The sequence below is a fragment of the Jaculus jaculus genome, chromosome 3 (assembly GCF_020740685.1).
Source record: "Jaculus jaculus isolate mJacJac1 chromosome 3, mJacJac1.mat.Y.cur, whole genome shotgun sequence".
NCBI lineage: Eukaryota > Metazoa > Chordata > Mammalia > Rodentia > Dipodidae > Jaculus > Jaculus jaculus.
The window spans coordinates 39,772,634-39,791,847 of record NC_059104.1 but is presented as its reverse complement, the minus strand read 5'-3'; the positions used below and the strand labels follow the sequence as shown (position 1 = coordinate 39,791,847).

The 19,214-nt window shown below is 36.0% G+C and overlaps 1 protein-coding gene and 1 pseudogene across 1 annotated transcript in view; one reads left to right on the top strand and one right to left on the bottom strand.

Annotated features, from left to right (window-relative positions):
* Positions 1–19,214, bottom strand: part of LOC101613002 (cytochrome c oxidase assembly factor 8-like) — a 58,146-nt gene that overhangs the window by 23,904 nt on the left and 15,028 nt on the right. The window lies entirely within an intron of this gene.
* LOC123459741 lies at positions 13,155–13,254 on the top strand (annotated as a pseudogene).

The following is a 19,214-nucleotide window of genomic DNA, read 5'->3' as shown; positions in this document are numbered from 1 at the left end:
GTATAAGAAACATCTTCTAATTTAAATTTTCCTGTATACTTAGAAATCTTGTGATGTTAAACCATCAATGACCAATTAGCAATATTGTTTTCATGTATTTGGGGATTCTTCCTTTATTTATCCAAATATATCATAGAACTAAATATGTTGCTTACAACATAGGTCTGTTTGCTACTTATTTTCCATATAATTCAAAGTTAATATAAGCAAGAGACTTTCTTTGAAGCTTGTGAAAATTTTGCAACTGCACATATCCTTTGATACAGATGAGTAGAGAAAGCTTTTGATTGTTAGAGGGGAAAGCTGATAGAAATTTATGCAATTAAAACTAAAAGCATATGCCCCAAAACTGAAGTATGAAAGAGAATTCTCTTTAAGCATATGAATAAATCCAAGGATATTATAAGAGACAGAGTAATACATAGAGTCACACTCTGACTTGCTGTTTATATGTTCTTTCTTACTTGCTATTTTGATTTTTTTGTGGAGTTTCTCTCTTTAGTTTCAAATGTATAAACAGTAAATTAGTTTTTAGGGAGAGGGAGTTTGAGGTAAGATCTTACTCAAGCCCAGGTTGACCTGTCATTCACGATGTAGTTTCAGACTGACCTTGATCTCAGGGCAATCCTCCTGCCTCTGCCACCCAGATATTTTACATAAGAGAAAATATATCAATTTGCTTGTCTTTCAGATATATATTACTTGAGGGATTAACATTTATATTAAAACATTTTATTTTTAATATTTTGTAATTCATGCATATTTAATATGTGGGATATAGCATGATACATATAATTTATATAAAGATATTCAGGTTTCTGGGATAGGGAAATGGCTTAGTGGTTAAAGGCACTTATTTGCAAATCCAATAAGCCTGGGCCCAATTCCCTAGTGCCAAGTAAAGACAGACACAAAAATTAGTGCGTGCGTCAAGAGGCATTGGAGTACACTGCACACCATAGTTACAAATAAAAAAATAATATTTTTTTTAACTTTTAATTTATTGTTTTAGTTTAAGAGAAGAGAGAATGGGTACACCAGGGCTTTCATCCACTGCCAACAAACTCCAGATGCATGTACTACCTTGTGCATCTGGCTTATGTGGGTCCTGGGGGATTGAATATGGGTCCTTTGGCTTTGCAGGTAAGTAAGTGCCTTAACCACTAAGCCATTTCTCCAGCACATAAATAACTATTTTTTTTAAGATAGTAAGGTTGGTTTCTAATTGCACATTTCCCTCATCTAGCTGGATATTTTGTGTTCTATACATCTGAAATTTCCAACAGGTAATTTGAAAACTAGGCATCCTAAATTCATCTTAGTTGTTCCTCGTCACAAATTATTACTGAAATTCCTAGTTGTGTCCTCAGCATGTAAAGCATAGATCAAAACACCAAAAGATAAATATCAGTGTTTGTTAGATTGCAGAGTCAAAATCAATTTAAACATTTGTAATTATAATTTATAACAGTCTGATTAGGAAATTAATACAAAGTACATTAACATAAAATGAGCAAGAACAAAAAACAATGCATTTTTGGAGTACACATATTTTTGAATAATTTTTGCCCATAGGTTTCCAGAAAAGTATTCTAGTTATTCTAGCTATTATAAGTGCAAATAACAAATGTTAAAAAAAAAAAAAAAAAACTGGATGAAAGCCAAATCCATCAAATACTTCCTCCTAAAGATAACTTCGCAGAGTCCATCCCAGATGACAGCTCCTTGAACAGCTTTAACTCTTCTATCAGAACCATTTAGCATTGCCATGCTTCTGCACTGCTTGAACACACTACCATTGTCAGAACCAGGCAAACAAATTCATGATGATGTTCCTGGGAATATGGAGCCGAGGCAGAAGGGAATTCTCTGTAGTTCCTCATTAACATTTCATTCATTACAACAGGGGAGTTTTAAGAGTTTCCTTTTAAGCAAATTAGGTCACTGGATAAAAAACACACAGCATGGAAACACAGTGTATTACTACATAGAACAAAAGATTTGGTTAATAAATTATGATAATGGAGTTAGTCATTTGCTAAAGTTAAAAGGCATATTTAAATATTATGAAATTTACTTACAAAGAATTTTTTCCATTCATTTATATTTTTTCTCTATGTTTTCATCATTTATTGCTATAGTTCCTCTGAGTATATGTAGAGCTCTTTATATACTCTGAATCATTTATAACAAGAAAATCACTTATGAAGACAGAAATCAGAGATTTAAATTCTTAATTATGCATAACCAAGTATCTAAGGAAAACATTGCAAGTCAATAAAAATCCAGGGTGTTCCTTCATAATATTTATTTATTATTCACAATATGATATAAAAAAATCCATTAGATGACTGCCCCCCCAAAACAAACATAGCAGTACTCTACATATTTTGGTCAAAATGTAATTTGTGTTTTTAATCACTTTTAGAATTACTCTGAATTGTTGACATCTTTGTTTTGTTTTACTGTTTTCTTAAATTATCTTTCATAATTTACAAAATAGGCTGCTATTCTATAAATTGCTTTCATGTTTACATAACAAATAAGTTAACAGTTTTGGGAAATATAAAAGAGAAACAACTTCTTTAGGTTGCATTCATAGAAGTAGATTCTGAGCCAAGGACTCCGGAGCATGTGATTTATTAAGTGGGCTTCTAGGGTACAAGTAGAAGCAGGTTAGAAGCAGCCCAAAGCTGAGCTATGAGAATGAGGTAGGAAGTTAGGAGTTAGGAAGCTCTGGGGCATGAATTGCGTTTCACAGTTAACCTGACTTAGAGTTTAGGACGTGCTGTATTTTCATCCCCTTATACCCATCATATAGGGGTTGGTATCGTGTTGGTGTTTCCATAACTGCTGTTGTGGCTTAACCGAGATTATACTTGCAGACACAAAGCCAGATGAGCACATTCATTAGCAGCCAATATGTGCGGGATTGGTCTACTGCAATAAAGGGCTTGTGGGTTTGTGGGGAGTCTTGATCTCTGAGGAATTGGCAAAGGATTTCAACAGTGCTAGTACAACCAAGACTGATGTGCTAGCCCTAAATACCTGCTAACATTTTCTGTAATGAATTTTCTAAAAATATACAATTCACTATGTTTCTTTAGAGCTTGAAAACAGCACTATCAATGGCATATGCTATTATGATGAAATAAATATAATTGATTGAGAAGTCATGTATCAGTGTTATTGATATCAATTCTGTCTTTCTCAGTGGAAAATTTTACTGATTTTAAGATGAAAATTGAAACACAGAATGTGTCCAAAATTTCTAAGCTAATAAATAAAACAATATTTTCCCTAAGATGTAAATAGAATATTATACAGTTATAATAATGTATTTGAAAAGTTGCATATTTTATATACACATAAATTATTAGTAAATATATATTTCAGAAAAAGTGTTACATATATGTCAGCATTTTAACATATGGCATTAGCAAAATGTTCAGTATCCTATGGAAAATATCAGATACATATACAAGTTGCCCATGGTACAAAAGGGTGGTAGCAATGTCAGGTAGCCCACTCTGTTAGGAAAAGACCATTCAAAAAGAAGTTCATGGGCTAGAGAACTGTCTTACTGATTAAAGCACTTGCCTATGTTCCACTCTCCAGATGCTATGGAATCCAGATGCACAAAAGTGAGGCAAGCACAAGGTTATACATGCCCACTAGGTGGTGCAAGCGTCTGGAGCTCCATTGCAGTGGCTGAGGCCATGGTGTGCCAATTCCCCCCTCCCTCTCTTTTTCTCTCTCAAAAAAAAAAAAAAAAAAAAAAAAAAAAAAAAAAAAAATATATATATATATATATATATATATATGAGCAAGAACAAAAATATATATGTAAAGAAGTTCATGTGGCTGAAGGAATTGCTTATTGTTTAAGGTGTTTACCTCCAAAGCCAAAGGACCCAGGTTTGATTCCCCAGGACCCATGTAAGCCAGATGCACAAGGTAGCATATGCATTTGGAGTTTGTTTTCAAACGCAGGAGGCCCTGGCATGTACATATTCTCTCTCCCTCTCTCTATCTCTCAAATAAATAAATAAAAAATTAAAAAAATAAGTTAATGAATGGATGATTAAATATATGAGTGAATAAATGCATTTTTGAAAATCAGGCACTACAGCAAAATCTCAGGTGTTTATTAAGACTGGGGAAGGAGGGAAGGGAGTTCAGAAGAGAAGAAAGTAGTAGGGAAGGATTAGAGCACGCCTGATTTTATAAGAGATTTAAGAAGCTTCTCTGTACTTCAAGGTAACAGAGAAATACAGCAAATTATCAAAAAGATAGTATTATTTGAAATTTTCACTTCACTCTGTTGACTTTGTAGAGGTAAACAGGGATGGTGGGACTGAAATGTAGGAGATTAGTGAAGAATTTGAAGTCAAATCCTTGCACACATGGCCTGAATAAGAACAACAGACAGTGATTTCCAACTAGGCACATACAATTCATAAATATTTGAAAATGTAGATGACAGATTATAATTTTAAAGCATCACTGGTAAGGTCCTGTATTAATGGAGTACTCACATGGAATTTCAGCATGGTGATACTTTAGCTGCCTGTGTATCTTAATTTAACAATTTCATCAATACATGTCCTTAATGTGATTATCAACGTACAGAATAGGATTCAAGTGTTTCACTTAACTTCTCTTGCTGGGACAAAGCACCCACCAAAAGCAGATGATGGGAAAAAAAAAAGAGTTTAATTTGGCTTATAGAAGCTCCATGATGGCAGGGGATGAGTAGAGGCTGGTCTTCACCTCCTGGCCAACATCAGACAGGAAACCACAGCAGAAGAGTATGCCAAACGCTGGCAAGGAGAATGTGGTTATAACAACCACAAGCTCACCCCACACAACACGCTGTGGTGGTTTGATTCAGGTGTCCCATATGAACTTAGTTGTTCTGAATTCTAGGTTTCCAGATGATGGAGATTTGGGAATTAACATCTCCTGGGGGTTGTGTATTGCTGGGGGCAGGCTTATGGGTGTTATAACCAGTTTCCCCATGCCAGTGTTTGGCATACTCTTGTGTTGCTATTGTCCACCTGATGTTGGCAAGGGGTTGATGTCCACTCAATGCTCATGCCATAGTTTTTCCCTGCCATCATGGAGCTGCCCCCTTGAGCTTGTAAGCCAAAATAAACTTCTTTTGTTTCCCCCGACAAGCTGCTCTTGGTTGGGTGAGTTCTACCAGCAATGCAAACCTGACTGCAATAATTCAGGTGTCCCCCATAAACTTAAGTGTTCTGAATGCCAGTTTCCCAACTGATGAAGATTTGGGAATTAACACCTCTTGGATGTAGTATATTGTTGGGGTGGGCTTATGGGTGTTATAGCCAAGTTTCCCCATGCCAATGTTTGGCATACTCTCCTGTTGCTATTGCCCACTTTATGTTGGCCAGGGGATGATGTCCATCCTCTGCTCATGCCATGGTTTCCCCCTGCCATTGTGGAGCTTCCCTTCAAGTCTGTAAGCCAAAATAAATCCTTTATTCCCAAAAGCTGCTCTTGGTTGGATGATTTCTGCCAGCAATGTGAACCTGACTTCAACACACACCTTCTTCAGCAAGGCTTCAATTCCAAAATTTCTACTTGCTGCAAATCTAGCATTCAAAATACATGAGTTTATGAGGGACATCTAATTCAAACCACCACATTCTTTCCTTGACCCTCATATACAGTTGAACATCCATGATATAAAATGTAAGGCATTCAATCCAATTTTAAAAGTCCCTATATCTTTTCAATCCCAATACCATTCAAACATGCCCATTGACCACACTCTCTTAACTGTTAGCTGTAATACCAAAAATATATAATGGCACAGAATACACATTCACACTGAATAAGATAGCATTTGGTATAACAAGAAAAGATTGGACCAATACGAGTTATAAGAAAAAGAAAAAGAAAAAAAATAAGGAGGGCAAACATCAAATTGCATAGCTATGAAAATTCCATCCCAAGGTGGCAGCTCTCCTTGATGGCTGTTCCATAGTCCTGCTGTTTCCCCTGGGTGTCCACTGGGTACACCCACATGGCTCCAATGGGCCTCAGGGAATAAAATTGACTTAGAAGAGCAGGATACTCCATCAGTAGTCAGTACCCCTTCTTTCAAAAGAGTCTGCATTTTTCTTGCTGTACCAATGCAGACCATCTGGCCCAATCTCAATAACGGTAATCTCTCAAACAAGTTCAGTTGAATGGGCTCTGTTTCTAGCCTAAAACTTCCATTTTTTTCTGTGGTATACTCCATGTGCTCATACTAATCAATTTGTATGCAACTCAGCCGTACAAAAGTTCTCTGTACTTTGGTAGGCAGAACATGCCAAGCTTCGCACACACTGTTTCTTGTGCAGTCCCAAAAAGTTACAAGCCAAACCACACAGTCCATTGCGCTTACTGCATTCAGGTCTTTAGAAAGGTCGGTAAAACTCTGCCTTCAACACTGCAAAGTCTCCCTTAGGACAAGATTTCAAGTCTTTCCACCTTCCTCCAAAAAAATCAGTTCTGAAATAGCCACATAGGCTGCTGGCAGCAAAGATCGTACTTTCTAGCACCAACTGCAGTCAGTGTGGTAACTTAGGTTTAGGAAATGCATGGTAATGTTTCTAGATTTGAAGGTTAGAGAAAATAAATGGCAATCATAAATGTTTATAAAAGCACATTAATTGTAGTTTGAATGTAAATTGTCTCCATAGACACATGTGTTTTGAAAGATTAATCCCATTTGTGGCACTATTTGGGAAGTATTTTGGGTTTTTTTGTTTGTTTATTTGTTTGTTTGTTTTTGAGGTAGTATCTCACTCTGGCTCAGGCTGACCTGGAATATACAATGTAGTCTCAGGGTGGCCTTGAACTCACGGTGATCCTCCTAACTCTGCCTCCCGAAAGCTGGGATTGAAGGCTTGCACCACCATGCCTGGCTTTGTTTGGGAAGTTTGAGGAGTCCTTAGGAAGTGAAGTCTTATTGGAGGAGGTGTGTCAATGGACTGGTCCTTGGTATCTTACAGCTCAGCTGTGCACATTGCTTTTGTACTCTGTACTTACCTAAGGCTGTTGTGAAGTTGTGATGCTTCTATGTGCTTCTGCCATGCTCTATGAACATAACAGAAATTTTCCTATGAAATCCTGAGCTAAAATAAACCCTTTCCTTCCACAGGCTACTTCCGGTCAGGTATTTTGTGTGAGAAACAAGAAATTAACTGCTGTAATAGGCTAGAATAATTGAATGGCCATAAAAATTAGGTTGAGATTCTAATTATAATTATTATTATTTTCCAATATGAATAAATAAATAATTCCTTAATCATAATAGGCATTTGTGATTCCTATTTATCTAGATAGGTGATATGAGCATAGAAAGTGTTCTTTATGGCCAGTTTCTCCCTCTGTACATTCAACTAACTGTGGATTTTTAAAAATCCAAATAATTGTGTCTGCAGTGAACAATTTTTTTGTGAAATTTCCTAAACAACATAGTATTACAACTATTTGCATTAGATTTTAATTGCATTGGGCATTTTAAGTAATGTAGACATGATTTCAAGTATGTACAAGGTGTTCCTAATGAGACTTGATTACCACTTTGTTTTATATTTTTCTATGATTTTGCTACATTGTGAGTTAGCAAAATGATAGAAACTTAACCTCTATGCATGCAGTTTAGAAATGAGATATTTGGTGATGAAGCTTAAATGAGATTATCATGATAAAAGCTCCAATTTCTGGTAGCTTTGAAAAAGTAGAAAGTCCAGAAAAGGCACAGAAGCATATTCTCTTTTCCTTAATAAGTGGTTACCACTTTCAGAATCTGCCAGGAAGATGTGTACTATTGAACCTCTACAGAACTGAGAGCTAAAAAATCTTCCTTTCTTAAGAAGTTTACTTAGCTTCATATATTCTTTCCAGGAACCCAAGATGTAATTTTATGTCCACAAGAATGCTGAGAACTACCTCAACCACTTATACTGAAAGATAACTAGAGTTGAAACATGCTTGAAACTGATGCAGCTTTTCTCTTCTTTATTGAATACAGTTTTATGACAACAAAGAAACATTCTAATAATATTGTTTTAAGGGAATATAGCAATGTATGGAAGGGGTGATAGATGCATGGGTAGATAATAGATTGTAGCAAATAGATAATAGATAGGGGTGGATAGATGATAGATACAGAATCAAGGGATGTTATGTTTGCCTGTATAGAATATTTACATATGTGTTTTTCAGAACATATATTTTAAATCCTATATCTCACAAATGTTTAGAATACTCCAGTACAAAATCACTTCATTATGAAAGCACAGACCTTGTACAACAAATAAGAATGATGTAAATGAGTTTGGCAAAAATCCAGACATAATAATTCCATAAGGATTAGGTAATTTTTCAATCATTTTTGAGGTTTTTTTCCACCTCTGGTGCTGTTTTACCTGACCCCAAGAATTTTAGACAACCACTCATATACTAAAGTTTCTAGAAAATCATGCAAGCTTACAAAAGTAGATAGCAGAGCCACAGGCACTGTCAATTATGCTCTTTCTGTCTCTTAAATAAATCGACCATGCTTTCAGGTGAATTGACTTTTTGAAAAAAAAAAAAAAAGAAATCCCTCGAACTCAGTCTATTCTTGACAACTAGAGCCAATAAAATTTATAATATTACTAAGATAACGAAAGCTAACACTGCATACTTTAATCACATTTTCATACTCTCTTGTGCATGTGCTTTTCATCTTAATTGTCTAGATTGACATAGCCAAAGACAAAGGAAAAACCTCATAGGCCAGGCTCCTATCAACTTTATTAGAAAATAGGCTTTATTTCCAACACACATACACAAACACACACACACACACACACACACACAGAAAAGATTTCTTCTAGGGACAGAGTGGGGGGGGGAGTTCCAACATAGTATGAAAAAGTACATTCAAAAAGTAACACAGTCTTATCAGAAAGATGAAAAATAGAATTATAGAAATTTATTACTGAATAGATATGTTCATCGGTGACTCAGCACACTGACTATAAAACTTGTCCCTTGTCTTGTACAGTAAATTTATGTTATCCCAGTTACTTCTACATCATTTATTTCTTCAAGAGTAAAACAGCCTGTTGTAGCAGTTCTCCTAATTGGAACAAAACACCCTGCCAGAAGCAGCTCATGTAAAGAAAGGGTTTGTTTTAGTTTATGCTTTCAAGGAGAAATTTCATCATGGAAAAGAAAGCATGGCAAGAACAGACAGGTAAGGGTGACATCTCCACAGCTCCACACAGTAAGGAGGGAGAAGGAGCTCTGAACAGCTAGTAGAACTGGACAGTAAACCTCAAGTCCCATCCCTTGTGGCCTATCTTCTCTAGCAAGGCTTTACCCCCCAAATTTTGGGGTTAAGCTTGAGTCTTAATTATAAGTTATAAATTATAAACTGTATTGGGACATTTTATACTTAAACCTCAATATCTAAAATACTATACTAAGTTTAAATAACTATTCTCAAATAAATTGTACTATTGTAAATTTGAAATTTGGTAGGATATATATGAGACAGGTGTTTTTTGTTGTTTGTTTGTTTGTTTGTTTTTACAACAAAGGTAAAAAAAAGTAACCAAAGAAAACCTCTAAGAGCCAGAGGATATGGAGGAGTATTTTGGGATATTATCTTCTGAACATGAGGTGACCATTAGTTTATCATCTTATAATGACTGTTTGTACCTTTCATAAGACATGCATGATATTGAGCCCATCAACATTTGGACATGGAAGATAGAGGGTGTGAAGAAAATTATATCAAAAGAGTAGAGGGATATTGAAAAGAAGATGGACTTCAGTGGAAGGGGGAAAGGTGCAAAAGAAGGTCCAGGAGAGCGATTATGATCAAATTCTGTTCGTGTATAATAACTTGTCAATAAGATAGTAAAATTGAAACTTATTATGGATATTAGAAACATTTACACTTTAATGAATACATAAAGAGAAAAAAACAATAGAAAGAGTAAAAAATAAGTAGGAACAGTACTATTTTCCTGGTTTTTGTTATCTCCACTAGACAAGTTTTCCTATACTTTCAAGCAAATTATAAATAAATACTTTCTAAACTTTGAATTACAGATGAATATACATGAGTAAATAAATATAGACATTGATGTATGGAAAATGTCATTTGATATATGAAAAAGGAATTATTTATAAAACAAGAATGGACTACAAGTGTGCTAGTCTATTTATTTATGGAAGTAATCTCAAATTTTACCTCTTTTGTCTCCTAGAAATCGCTTTTGAATGCTTCAAAAGTTTACCATAAAATCTGATTTTCATAGCAATATCTAGAAGATACATGTACTAATCTTGATTTAACAATGTATTTTTAATTTTTTTTAAATTTTATTTATTTACCTGAGAGATAGAGGCAATGTGTGTGTGTGTGTGTGTGTGTGTGTGTGTGTGTGTGTGTGAGAGAGAGAGAGAGAGAGAGAGAGAGAGAGAGAGAGAGAGAATGTGCATGCCAGAACCTCTAGCCAATGCAAACGAACTCCAGGTGTATGCACCACCTTATAAATATGGGTTATGTGGATCCTGAAGAATCAAAATGTTCTTTAGGGCCATCCCAATGGTCACTGCCATAATAAAAGAGAAGCTTCTTTAGCCAAAAGTGAGAGTAGCTTTACTATATGAATATGAACAGTAAGTATAGTGCTTACAAGGCAGTTTATAGTATATGCATTTAGCCAGATAAGAACAGGCTTTATACCCCTAAGGCTCATTGCCTCCCCCGCCATAGGATTTTAATTAGGTTTTCATTATAAGGATGTATTCCCTCCCATAGAGCAGGACTCCAATCCAATTACAGAGCAGTTGGTTCCTCTCGCCCCAGAATAGACCACTTGGATGACCCCACAGGCAACATAGTGCCGAGAAGTGAAGGAGGAGTGTCCAGCACTGAAACATCTTACCACATCCATCAACAGGAGACAACAGAGTCCAGCTGAAGGGGATATAGGTGGGACCATCTGAGGTGTTCTAGTATAACTTCATGCTTCCTGCACTCTCTCATCTCCAAACTGTCAGAACCACGAGCCTCCAGAGAATGTATTCATCCCCCTGTAGTAGGGCATACAGCACAGCTTATCAGAACACCAGATCCACAGCATAACTGGGAGGGATCAATGGGGACACTCAGCCCTGGTGAGATTGGAAGCCACCACAAAAGGTAACAAGGATAACTGACAAAAAAGCAGGCAAATAGCCCTGCACTAGAAGGGCTAATCTCTTTCCATGACAGGGCAGGTTTTAGGCTACATATTAGTGGTTGGCTTTAACATTCTCAATTAAGCTTTACTTGGGGGATGACCATTGTTGCCTGTGATGCTTCGAGATTCATAGGGCCTTTGTCTTTCTCTTCTGTCATTATTGGGGGCAGGGTCTGATCCAGACACAAGCTGACCTAGAACCCATTTCAGAACAGAAGTCTCAACCTCCTAGCAGACAGGATTAATGGTATAGGGTAATACACACCATTAGGGACTTTGAATTTATAAGTTTATCTGTTTCAATCCCCACACTTGTAATCTCTGTGCAGGTTTTTGTTGCATATTTATATGCTCAGCTGGATTTTAGAATCTTGCCAGAAAATTATTCCATCCAGTCCACAAGAATATTTGAATAGCAGGCAAACTTAACACCTAGGATTACTTCTGAGGTTGGATTGGAGCACAAGAGCTACACTTGACACCTTAAACTCCTACTCTGAAGGTACATAAAGTTGTATTCCCAAGTCTAAGAGCACTGCAGATAATTAGTAGAAAACCCAAGGAACACATTAACTCAGGGTGCAAAAAAATCACTACATTATAATAAAAGAAACACAAAGACTTAAGACAATAAATCCCACCAAAAATTATAAATCCATCAGAAATGAACCCCAATGAAGATGTTTTAGATTAAATGCCTGACAAAGACTTTGAAAAAATGATTTTACCTATAGTCAAAGAAATCAAAGAAGAAAACAAAGGAATTAAAGAAGAAAACTCCTGAAATAATTCCAAGAGAACACAGGGAACCAGCTTAATGAAGAAAGGAGGTCATTAGGAGACATGAGTAAGGAAAATGAAATACCAAAGAAAAACCAGGGAGATATACTAGCACTGAAATTCACAGTAAGTGAAATGAAAAACTCTATGGAAAGTCTCACCTGTAGAATGGATGAAGAAGAGGACAGAATATCTAAACTAGAAGACCAGGTGGAAGATCTAATACAAGAAGAACAGGTGGAAGATCTAATACAGCACATCAAAGAAAATGACAAGCTAATAGGAAAGTGTGAATGGAAATTTCAAGATATTTTGGATATTATAAAAGATCAAACATAAGAATTCAGGGTACAGCTGAAGGAGAAGAATTTCAATCTAAAGATATAGTAGGCATTTTCAACAAAACCATAGAAAAAAAATTTCCCCAAATTGGAATAGAAATGCCAATGCAGATACAGGAAGCTCTTGTACAAAAATATGTTCTTCTCACCATGTTATAATTAAACTACTAAACACACAAACCAAAGAAAATATACTGAAAGCAGTTAGAGAGAAAAAGCAAGTTACCTATAAAGGGAAGCCTATTAGGATTGGAGCAGATTATTTAGCATAACTTTTAAAGCCAGAAGAGCTTGGAATGATGTATTCCAAGTTCTGAAAGATGAAAACTGTCAACCAAGATTACTTTATCCTGCAAAACTATCTATCCAAATTGAAGGAGAAATAAGGACTTTCCACAACAAAAAAGGCTAAGAAATTTATGACAACTGAATCAGTTTTACAGAAAAAAAAAACTTGAAAGACTCCTTCACACTGAAGAGAAAGCAATGCACACACATGAGGAAACAGGAAAAAACAAACCATACTCAAATAATAGTTAAAGTAAGAGAGTAAAGGGAAAAAACATGAATCACTACAAAAACAAAAAGAATGGCAAGAATAAACACATGCCTTTCAATAATAACTCTTAATATCAATGGCCTCAGTGCCCTAACCAAAAGACACAGGCCTGCAGACTGGATTAAAAGACAGGATCCTGCTGTTTGTTGCATCCAGGAAACTCATCTCTCAATAAAAGATAGACACTGGTGCTCACTTTGGCAACACATATACTAAAATAAATAAATAAATAAATATAGAATGATACAGAGAAGATTAGCATGGCCCTTGTGTATGGATGACACACAAATTTATGACATGTTCCATTAAAAAAAAAAAAAGGATAGATACTGTCTTAGAATGAAAGGATGGAAAACAGTATTCCAAGCAAATGGGCCTAGGAAATAGACAGGGGTTACAATCCTAATATATGACAGGATCTACTTCAAACCAACATTAGTGAGGAAAGATAAATAAGCTCATTTGATATTGATTAAAGTAACACTCCAACAGAGGACTTTACAATCCTAAATGTATATTTGCCTAACATGGGGTCTCCATATTTCATCAAACAAACACTATTAGTCTTAAGGTTACAGATAACACCAAACCCAATTGTAGTGGGTGACTTAATTACCCCACTCTTATCAATTGACAGGTCATTCCAGCAAAAACTAAATAGAGAGATATCTGGATTAAATGATGTCATGGAATAAATGGACTTAACACATATATACAGAACATTCCATCCAAATGTTGCAGAACATACATTGTTCCCAGAAGCCACTGTGGAAATCAGTGTGGAGGTTCTTAAGGCAGCTGAAAATTAGAATTACAATATGATCCAGCTTTACCACTCCTAGGCATATATACTAATAACTCATACGTTAGAGATACTTGCAAAATCATGTTTATTGCTGCTCTATTCACAACAGCTAGGAAATGGAATCAGCCAAGATGTCCCTCAACAGATGAATAGATAATAAATATGTGGTACAATGGAGTGCTATACAGTGCTAAAGAAAAACAAAATTATGAAATTTTCAGGGAAATGGATAGATCTTGAAAGGATTATACTAAGTGAGATACCCTAGGCCCAGAAAGCTAAATGTCACATGTTCTCTTTCATTTGTCGATCTTACTTACCAATGTTTAAGCTTGTGTGTGAGCTGGAACCAAAAATTTGTAGCAGTGACCAGTAAGCTAGAGAAGGGGTATAAGGGAGGGAGGAGAGGGAAGGACTTAATGGGATGGTATATTATATATGTAAGTAGAACAGATTACAGAAAGTGGAATGGCCTAAATGAGGCCAGAGGAAGAGATTGAGGAAAAGAGTGGTAGGGGGAAGGGTCAATCAAAACTCAAGATATTCTGAATAAGACATATGAAAGTCTACGTTTTTGGATAATGGCACATCCATAAAACATAGACTGTTAGTAGAAATTTTCAGTGCAAGAAATGGGATACCTTCCAATTAATTGTCAGACAAAGAGGTCCCTGGTGCCTCCAAAATGTTACAGGTTTTTGCCAAGGCCCTTGGTTTCCTATAAGAAACAGATGGTAAGAACCTATTACTGAAGACTTCACATGCCTGGGCATCAAGGTCACTAAGAAATAAAGTTGGGGCTGAGTTGAAAACCTTCTTCTTGTATAACAGCAAATTGAAAGCTGGAAAAAACTATACTGAATGTAGCCCTATGGGAGATAGAAGTCATCAGTAGTGGGCTGGAGAGATGGCTTAGCGGTTAAGCGCTTGCCTGTGAAGCCTAAGGACCCCGGTTCGAGGCTCGGTTCCCCAGGTCCCACGTTAGCCAGATGCACAAGGGGGCGCACGTGTCTGGAGTTCGTTTGCAGAGGCTGGAGGCCCTGGCGCACCCATTCTCTCTCTCTCCCTCTATCTGTCTTTCTCTCTGTGTCTGTCACTCTCAAATAAATAAATAAAAAATTTAAAAAAAAAAGAAGTCATCAGTAGTGAAAACAGTGGACACTGGAAGCCTCAAGTGTCGCCAGATAGGCCAAATGACTGAACAAGTGCAACAGTGTTATGTCTGCTCTGAGGAAAACCGACTGCTCACCAATTGGACTTGCTCTATGAGAGGGAATACATACATGGTATAGTAAACCTAATCAAATGCCTATGGTAGGGGACGTCATGAGCCTTAGTGGTATAAAGCCTATTCTTGTCTGGCTAAATGCATATATTATGCTCACTAAACAGCCCTGTAAGCTCTACATTTGATGTTCACATTCATATATATTATTGCAACTCTCTCTTTTGGTTATAGAAGCTTCTCTTCTTATATGACAGTGACCACTGGGATGACCCAAAAAGCAACATAGCTGAGAAGAAGTGATGCAGGAATGTCCAGCACTGAAACATCTCTATCACACCCTCCAAGGTCCAGGGTCCATTGTGGAAGAGGTAGATGAAAGCATGTAAGAGCCAAAGAAAGGGTATGATGCCTTACAATGCACCTGTCCAGACAGAAATTGGCCTTGATATCTATGACCTCACAGTGCCTAGCAATACCTTAACAAAACCATTATTATGGGAGAAAAAGACAATGACATCAAAATAAAAGAGATTCATGGAGAGAGGGAGGGGATATGATGGAGGGTGGAGTTTTGAAGGGGAAAATGGGGGAGGGGAGGGAATTATCATAGTTTATTGTCTATAAGTATAGAAGTTGTCAATTAAAAAATGATAAAAATAATGTGTTCTTTGGCTTTACAGGAAAGTGCCAAGCCATCTCTGCAGCCCAAAGGATGTCATTTTATCAGTATTCTTAGATCCATGAAAAATGAAATACCTAATGAAAATAATAATGAATTGAATAATATAAACAATTAATTGTAATAAATATGGGAATCATTTACCAACAGAAATGGTAATATTCATTATAGACAATACTATTGGCCTTGTTGCAATTCTATTCACCAGGTATGTTTTTGTCAGGACACAAGAACTTACTGGATACCAATTCTAGTATATACTCAGATATTCATGTGGCTGCTTTCTTAGATGAATGTTTTTTCTACCTGAAGTCCATCTACATCCAGAGAAATTCCATGTTTGCCTACTGACAAATTGTACTTATATTATTTTATAAGTATTCATTTAAAAATTATTATTATTATTATTATTTATTTGAGAGAGAGAACCATGCAGAGAAAAAGAGAGAGAGAGATGGAGAGAGAGACTGAGCCCACCAGGACCTCCAGCCATTGCAAAGGAACTACAGGTCCATGTGCCGCCTTGTGTATCTGGCTTACGTGGATCCTGGGGAATTAAACCAAGGTCCTTTGGCTTTGTAAGCAAGCACCTTAGCCACTAAACCTTCTTTCCAGCCCATAAGTTTTCATTTTCAATCATTAATCTTATCTTTATCTTATACTCTAGTAGATGCTAGGATTCAAAACCTCCTGGCACATATTAGTACTTTGAATATTTTTGAATAAGTATTACCAACTAAAGATGACATCAGAGGATTGTGAACAAGATTGTTGTACAATGTCATGGCTAATTATTAATTCATTTTTTTTAAATTTTAACTCACTGCTTTCCTTTCTGAATCGATAAAGACAAATATCCTAAACACCAAAGAGCATATTTCAGCATCATATCACTCATATTTACTCTTTACCTTTATAGCTTTGATATAATATAATAATTCATTTGTATGAAGAGAATGTACCAAACATTTGCTTTATATTCCTTGATTAAAGGAGCATAAAGCCACTCTAAATGAAATCAAGCCTGGAAAAACAACTTTTCCTAACTTTTTAATTTACATAAGTAAATTAGAAATGTGTATGTTTATGTGACTGTGTGTGTGTGTGTGTGTGTGTGTGTGTGTGTGTGTGTGTGTGACTTACTGTCACCAGAGTTGATTATGTATCTCAGTAAGAAAATACTGAAGCATTGGGGGTTAAAATAAAATTATACTTTAACTTCTTTCTATTTGGTACTAGCAAGTATTATACTAACAACTTAAAAGGAAAGCTGTTCCTAAATGAATCTATATTTCTCCCACTAATTAACAAATACCATGCTGTGAGTATTCAGTGATAATATACTAATATGAAAAATCAATAAATTTATACTGACAATCAAAGTAATTGGTGCTGGAGAGTAGAAAATGATATATTATGCATTGATCCTTCAGCAATCTTCTAAGTAAAAAGAAAAGTGAAAGCTAATTACTTCAGTAGGTAACTAAAAATGATAAGATTAAAACAAACTAATTATACATTCTTGAATAATGACTTACTTTGGTTAAAGTAAGTCAAGGAAAGAAATATTCTATCTTAATAAATGCAACATAATCCTTATCCACTTAACTGTCCTTAATCTAACTTAACAAATCTTAAAGAGAAATATCAAACATTCTTAAATAGAAATACAGGAAGTACATGTCACATTTTTCTGATAGAAAACAACAGATATGTCAAATATTTTTCTATTTGTAAGGCTGACATTGAATATTTCCTGGTAGAAAATGGAAAGTTTTATTAAAGTCCACTTGTTTGTATTACCTACTTAATTCCTCATATAGTTGTAAAATTATTTAAATATAAAGTTAGTGACAAAAATAGATTATATATGATCAGTACACGCACACAGGCACACACAAACATATATAGTGGGTTATTTTCAACATAGTATGACAAAGTGAACTTTACCATGTCATATAATTTTAATGGGAAGTCAATGATTTAAGATCCTCTGAAACATAGAATGTAAATTTTAAGAAGGTCCTTCATGGAAGGTCATAAACATACACGTACTGAGAATTCTTGACTGAATAATTTGCCAAGACGTTACCTTGAATCAGAATAAATAGATATCACAGTCAAGATGGTATAGAGGTGCTTGTGATGAAGTAGACTTGGGACATTGGACTGATCTATGTCCAACAGTTATAGAGAAATGAAAACCTTCTCTCTTTTACCCTAGGGAATGGGATTGTTTGTTTGTTTGTTTGCTTTTCAAGGTAGGGCCACACTCCAGCCCAGGGTGACCTAGAATTCACTACATCATCCTAGGGTGGTCTTGAACTCTCAGTGATCCTTCAACCTCTGCCTCACGAGAGCTGGATTAAAGGCACGCACAACCATGCTTGGCAGGAATGTGCTTTCATTCACAACACAGAGTATGATGGATGAAACAGCAGGAAACAACATCCTTACCTCTCTGGATGTTCAAATTCTGGGATGACAGAAAAGAAAATGTCCAGCACAGAGAAAATCTTAGGACAGAATTGTTCAGAAGTTGTTAATGGAACTAGTTATCATGGCACTCAAACTACCTGAGGATGACTGACAGATCATGTAGATTAGCTTAAATCTCTTCCTATGAGTTGTGTGCTGTTTACCTTTGTATGCTATGGGATATGACCACAGGTTCCAACTTTGGACCTGGCAAATGGAATTGTCACATTATTACTTGGTCTGTTAGGTATTGTCCTCTTCATTTTTTTTTTCTTTCTTTTCTGTAGTTTCTGTTTATTTGTTTCTTCATTTAATTCATTGGTTTGTAGCTCCATCTCTTCTTATTCTACATTTCCTTTCTTATGTTGAGTATGTTGAAGTTGATATGGGGGGGGGGCTATTTTAATAATTTTATAGTAACTTATGTATTACATTGCTGTTTCATATAGTTAAATGGTATAGTATATATTCCACACTGAAGAGATTGCTTAGTTGTTAAGTGCTCTTCCTGCACACACCTGAGGTCTTGATGGAGCCTAGAAATGCCAACATTCCACAATAGCCAGAAACAATACTGAACACGTGGGTGTAGCCATGTGCTCCTAAATTCCAATTCCCTGTGGTTGGGGGAAATGACAGAGCTGAGGGGTGAAGATTTAAGCTCCAGGATCAATAATGACTCTGGCTCAAACAGAAATTAGTAGAAGTACATGGAGTGGGCCACTATGGTCATTTGAATAGATGTCCTCCAACTAATTCAGAAATTTTATTCAAGCTTGTAACTTGGTGTCACTGTGGGCTATCATAGGGTTCAACCCTAAGGTGTGTTTGGGGAATTCCAGTCTGAAGGTATATAAAGACAGCCGGACATGGTGGCTCATGTCTTTTATCCCAGCACTCAGGAGGCAGAGGTAGGAGGGTCGCCATGAGTTCAAAGCCACCCTGAGACTACAGAGTGAATTCCAGGTCACTCTGGGATAGAGTAAGTCCCTATCTCAAAGAAAAAAAATAATTATAAACAATCAAAATATGCAAAAAAAAGAGCTTTAACTTTACCCTTGGTTCCTGGAGTATGCT